Source organism: Lagopus leucura, unplaced genomic scaffold (genome assembly GCF_019238085.1).
Source record: "Lagopus leucura isolate 7727_CA_CO unplaced genomic scaffold, USGS_WTPT01 Super-Scaffold_1, whole genome shotgun sequence".
Taxonomy (NCBI): domain Eukaryota; kingdom Metazoa; phylum Chordata; class Aves; order Galliformes; family Phasianidae; genus Lagopus; species Lagopus leucura.
The window spans coordinates 22,097,275-22,103,337 of NW_024962250.1; the positions used below are offsets into that span (position 1 = coordinate 22,097,275).

Here is a 6,063-nt window from a genome sequence, read left to right on the forward strand (position 1 = left end):
ATCAACAATAATGAATCTACTGAATCGGTACATTTTTTTCAAGCTATTCCCACCGAGAGCCACTTGCACTTTCGTGACAGCTAAGAATCTGCCAAACATTAGCTTAGTTACCAGCAAGACAGCCCCCCTCCCTTCACCCCATACACAGATTGTTTATCAAAACGTTCTGCCAAGAAAAATATCCCTGCTTTTGGCCTCCGCCAGTGATTAATAACACTTGAGAACTGAACAAAACTTTACTGTGTTTTCCAAAAATGGGGGAGGTGGGAAGAGGAAAGGCAAATTAAAAGAGAAAAGAAGGGGAAGAGGAAGAAGTAAGGAAGAAGAAAGCAAGCAAGAAAGCAAGAGGAAAAAGAAAGAAAGAAAAAGGAAAAGGAAAAGGAAGAGGCAGGAAGGAAAAGACACCACACACTCTTCAGTTATTTCACATGGCACGAGCTGCTTTTTCTCTCTAACCAGGCCGTATGAAGAGACCTGAACCACTTTTTCTCTAAGACCACACTGTAAATGCTGATCAACATTGTTACTGAAAGAAGGATTGTATGGACACGGGATGAGGGTGAGAATAGAGGGGGAAGGCAGTGTCCTTTATTAGGACATATCAAGATGAGCTTTGGGGGGAAATGGAGGAAAAAAAGATCATTTACTTTCTTTTCAAAGACTGTTGGTAAAATTCCTAAGGGAGACCAAGTGCCAGAATTAACTGTCTTGGTGTATTACTTTTAGACACTGCTGCCCGGGTGAATTAAGTCAAGACTTCAAGCAGCAGCCAAAGATAGCTGCAAGCTGAAAAGAGGCAATGCGTTTCCTTGTTTTGCGGTGAAACTCACAAATTTGTGGAGATTGTCTTTGCTCCAGGGGTTTTTCTTCTCTGTCTCTCTCCCCTTCTGGGCTATTTTTACTGTTTTATATTTGGCATTTTAAATGTGCTTTGCAATGGGAAGGTAAGGTAAAAAACAAGCGGTTGTTAAGAAAAATAAGAGAAGTTAAACAAGTGTACGTGCTTCCACGTGTACTGCATCCATGTGCACATATACATACAGAGCACCCAGGCATTCGTGTTCTGTGAGTTATTTTTCATTACCTTGTACTCCAAAAGGCATTACTTAGTAAAAGATAATAAACAGCACTCGAACAGTGGGATACAGACTAGTGAAAACAGTTTACTGAAATTAATGATGCTGGATTGAACCAAACCTTCCCTTTGGAATTAGTGCCAGACATAGTTTTCCTGAACCCTGTCCAACTGCCTGAGCGACAGACAATTTTCATTCTATTTGTGCTAAAGGCTTATGACTAGTGCTGGAAAATGAAGCCCTTGCCCTTGATCTCAGTGCAGATTAAAAAAAAAAAAAGCAGAACTGTGCCAATTTGTTTCCTCTGCCAACAGAAGCCCTTGTGCTTTGGGTAATGCAAAACAATAAAAAGTTCACATGCAAACTCTCCATTGAAAGGAAACCCACCAAGAGCCATCTACTTCTGCTACATTCATCAGCCAGTTTCCGAGATTCTCACAATGTCAGCAAAATGCAGAGGCTAAGGGCAGAAAATATTTACCAGCCAGCAACAGCGCCTTCTTTTTCTATTCCATGCCTCATTGCCATGCATCTGCTGACAATCTCTACAAAATACCCCACTGTAAATAAGCACGCTCCTCCTCCTGCTCCTGCTGATTGTGCCCAGCACTCAGATACTGCACGCAAATCTGTTGTCAGAGCTAATTCTGTTTTTGAAGGATGAAATACACGTTTGACACACGCGCAGAGTTACACACAGTGGCTATACTGTACTGCTGTCAGCCAGCTAATCGCCAATCACTTTTTCCTAGATTATTAATAAAATCAGAACCTCAAGCAGAAGGCGTTTGCTTTCATTGTACAGTCTGCACTTGTGACACAGTACATGTGGAAAATTTTGAGTGCACTGCAGTGAATGGTCTGGGGGTTAGTTTTAGCTTCCGCTAAGTACCTGGCAGGCTGCCACAGCTGAAGGATTCTGGGAACAGAAAGGCTCCCAAGTACAAACTGCCAGCATTAAGCAGTCCTGACAGCTCTGCTCCTTCCACACTTGGCAGCAGTTCAAAGTGCTCTTTCATTTGAAAGGCTGGAAGGCTGCCATGTGCATTTGTGCATTGCAGATTTGCTGTGCCTGCTCTCATAAGGAACTGATAAATGCCGTTGCTGTTGCCATGGGGACAGGAGGCTATCAGAATGGCCTTGTGATCTGCAGCCTCTCAGCTCTGCCTCTGCAGGGCTTTTTTTTTTTTCCTCCCTTTTTCTTTTTCTTTTTCTTTTTCTTTTTCTTTTTCTTTTTCTTTTTCTTTTTCTTTTTCTTTTTCTTTCCTCTATTTATTTATTTATTTATTTATTTATTTATTTTCCTGAGATGGTGCAATAAATGTTCTAGGAAAGGTTAACTCTTGAAGGACAGGAAGCGCTGCTTTGAAAGGAGAGGGCAAGCCTCCTCCAAGGTGCTGGGAACAAGACGACCACATACCTGCCAACTGTCCCTGTGTGGAAGCGCTGCCCTTTGGGATGTGTAAGGCCGGGAGGGAGGAGGAGGAGGAGGAGGAGTAGAGACCTTCTCCCCACTCAGTCTCTTCAGAATTGCCTCCAGTTCAGCATCTCCCAGCATAATTAAAGGGCTGTCCCCTTTCTTCCCCTCAGCGTCACCACATACAGTTCTCAGATGTTCGTGGAAATGAATTAATTCACCACTGAACTTGCAACGTGCCTGGTGCCTTTAGTGCTCATTACCATCACAGGACAGCTAGCGGGATTAGATCCATTATGTGGACTCCATGTGTGGTTAATGTGAGTAAAAAGAATGAGCAGTGTGATATAAAACTGCATGTTTAAAAGATCTTAGTGACAATGCACGTCCTGGGAGTGAATCTTGGCTTGTTCTAGTTCCCAAGATTAAAATAAACACACCCTTGAGCTATGCACAGCCTGATTGTGCATAGAAATGAGTGTGCATATCTCCTTCCAAACGAGTACAGATAAAAACAGAGGTGGCAAATATTTCAGCCAGAATTTATACCCGTTTTCCTCCGTCTCCTTCTTTACACATTATTTCTTTCTGTCTCTGCCCAGTGATAAATGTGGGTTCCCTGCTGCAGTTGAGTAAGCCGCGTTCTGTTTAAGCAGGGCGAAGTCTGCGCGTGACATCACAGCGGGAACAATGGGCACAGCACTGCATTGCTGCGCCGCGGCCGCGCAGCGCGCTCCGGGGCAGCCTCTAACGAGATCAAGATGGGCACGCATCTGTGCTCCCCCAGAGAAGGCGGAAAACGCCAGGGAGCGGTCAGACGGCGGGCGGCACAAAGCAGGAAGAATGGAGCGTTCGGGGGATTCTGTGTACGTACCGGAATGTGACCGGTTCTGAGGGCTTTGTTTAAAACGGGGAAAAAAACAGCGACCCTGCCGATGAACGCGTTGCCCCCTTCCTTCTCTAAATGTGGATCTCCGCCTTTCAAAACGGCATGCTTTTATCTCTGTATGTGAATGGCAGTATGTGAAATGACACACTGTAACTGAACAAACCGAAGGAAGTGAGTCTCCACCCCACACGCTTTCAGCTCACGTTGCACAGATAATCTGCTACACCAGCCGATGGTAAAAACCCGGGGCTTTTTCCAACGAGCGCCAAAATTCTTCAAGTTTCACTCCAGTTCCACTTACTTTTCAGTGGGTGCACTGCTCGGAAGGATTTTGGCCATGAATGTGTTAAGCCGAGGTGAAAGAAAGCAGTCACTTGCAGAACATGCCCGGGAGATCGTGTCCAAAGCAGCACAAACACGCAGGCAGACGTGTATGCGCATGCACGCACGCAATCTTCACCTTCTCTGAATTTTCTGTTAGTTCCCGTTCTCCAACAAATTAAGGCATCTGTGATTCTGAGTTTTCTGACATAAAATCCTGCCGGCTAAAACAATCTGCATATGCAAATGTAGATCAAAGCGACCTGCACACATGTACAAGGCAATGTCAGGGCCGCACACAAGGCTGCGTTTCAGAAAGTCTCTCCACCAGATCGAGCCAGGGCAAAGGAAATATTTCTTCCTGGCTGCCTGGGCTTTTTCAAATAAATAAATAAATACCCACGAAGCTAAGTGTAATTCTACTGTAATTTCTTTACCTGATTCTCTCTGGGTTCTTGCCTACGGTTGTCATGGTAATTTGATAATTCTGGCTTGCTCACCACACGTTCTGTTTGTCTCACTGGATTTCCTGATTATTCAGGAAACTCTTTTAAAAAACCTTCCCATCTCTCCCCCCTGCCCCCATTCTGGGCTCAATCCTGCATTTTTTTTTTTCATTCTTCCTGCATGGAAGAATGTGCATTATTTTGCTACAAAGCTACTGAGGTGAAACCGTTCGCTCCACACACCCGAAAATGGAGCCTGATGAGATAAGCACACATAGCAGAGCACTGCTGGTATTTTCTTTCATGGCCTGTGACAGGGGAGAGAGAGGAAATGTGGAAAGATAACTACATATAGATTTCTTGTAAGGTTTCTTGGATCTTAATCCTATAGATATTATTTAGGCTTTAACTGCTGCATTTCTGACAGCAGAAACATGTATTTAATGTTACCATTTCAAACATGACAGACACGTTTGTACCCAGAGTGAGAGAGTCAGAATATATTCTCGCAATATGACAGAGAAGAAGCAATATTTTTATCCAGGGGTTCAAGTGACAGTTTATACCAGAAGCAGCAAACTGATCACGCTTGGAATGCACAAGTGAAACCTAAAGAAAAATGCATGCTTCTAAGTAGTATTTATCTTGGGTGGGTGGTTACAAAGGGTTTATGTCATCGACACGTGCATCTCTAGCAGTACTCTGATTCTATACAGTTGATACACACACAAATATTATATAAACAGACATTATGTATGTATAGATACATAGATCAGAGAACATGAACTTGCTTTTTTGTTGTTCCTCACCCAAACGTGTTTTTTGTGATGGCAGAACTGACCTACCTGTGGACAGTTACCTTAAACAGTTTGCTGGAGTGTACAGTTTCACATCATTGCCTTTGTGCAGCCCTCTATGTGGCCTCTACGCCCTTCAACAAAGGGTTATGTACTTTACTGTGCTGGTCAGTGCCTCGTACAGCTCCGCCCTGACATCATTAGGATCTCAAAGGATTCTTTCAAAGCAAGCTTGCAATGTAACTGACATATCTTTTTCTTCCCAGTTTAGTACAATTTAGACCTAGTAATTTCCACTGTATACTGTCATTACAGAAGTAAAAGTATTCATGGAATCTCCAAATCCTACCATCTCTCCTTTGGTCTCTATTGGTTTCTTCTTTCTCATTCTGTTAACGGAAAGCACACTGAGGGCTTTTCTAAGTCCCATTTGGATGCAATCGGTCATGCTGTGGAATCTGCTAAGCGCAGCGAGCTCTCCAGCCGTGACAGCCTCCAGTGCCCCAGTGCCCTCCACAACCCAGGAGATCTGTGACATCATCTGAGACAACACCCTGTGTGCTGCCCGGCCAGGAAGGCTGCTGCTCCTCCTCACTGGGGATTTAGAAGGTGTCACTGGCATTATGTGGCGTGTGGCTGCGATGCTTGATTCTAACTGTGAAATTTCTGTTAAAATAACCCTTCGTTCATGGAATAAAAGACCCATAAATCGGTTTGGAAGCTCTTCAACATTGCAAATCTCACTTTCTTCCTACTTCAGTTTTCAAAATTTCATTTTCAGTAAAATAAAAATGACAGGTTTTATCCGGTTCCTTGGTGGCGTAATGAATCAGCAACGAACACATTGTCTCTTGTGTGCTAAAACCCTCCTATCTCCCACCACTACTCAACAGAAGAAAAGGCTTTGGTAAATCACATACAGGACATCGCATGTTAAAATGGTCTTAAATTTATTCTAAACTATTTTTATGTATTTTTACAATGCAGACACTGCAGAACCTCAGCAGACCGTATGTTTCATAACTAGCAGAAAAATGATGGCCTCTCTCCTTTCAAAAGAAAGCTGAGCAGTGGAACACTCGATTTTACCTTCTGCTAGCCCCTAGTTATTTTTACA

General features: G+C 43.6%; 1 long non-coding RNA gene across 1 annotated transcript; it reads left to right on the forward strand.

Annotated features, from left to right (window-relative positions):
* Positions 1-2,548: 2,548 nt before the first annotated feature.
* LOC122178540 lies at positions 2,549-5,655 on the forward strand. The gene is made up of 3 exons (XR_006178374.1): positions 2,549-2,813; positions 3,150-3,359; positions 5,262-5,655. It is a non-coding gene; the product is annotated as an uncharacterized LOC122178540 (long non-coding RNA).
* Positions 5,656-6,063: the final 408 nt, after the last annotated feature.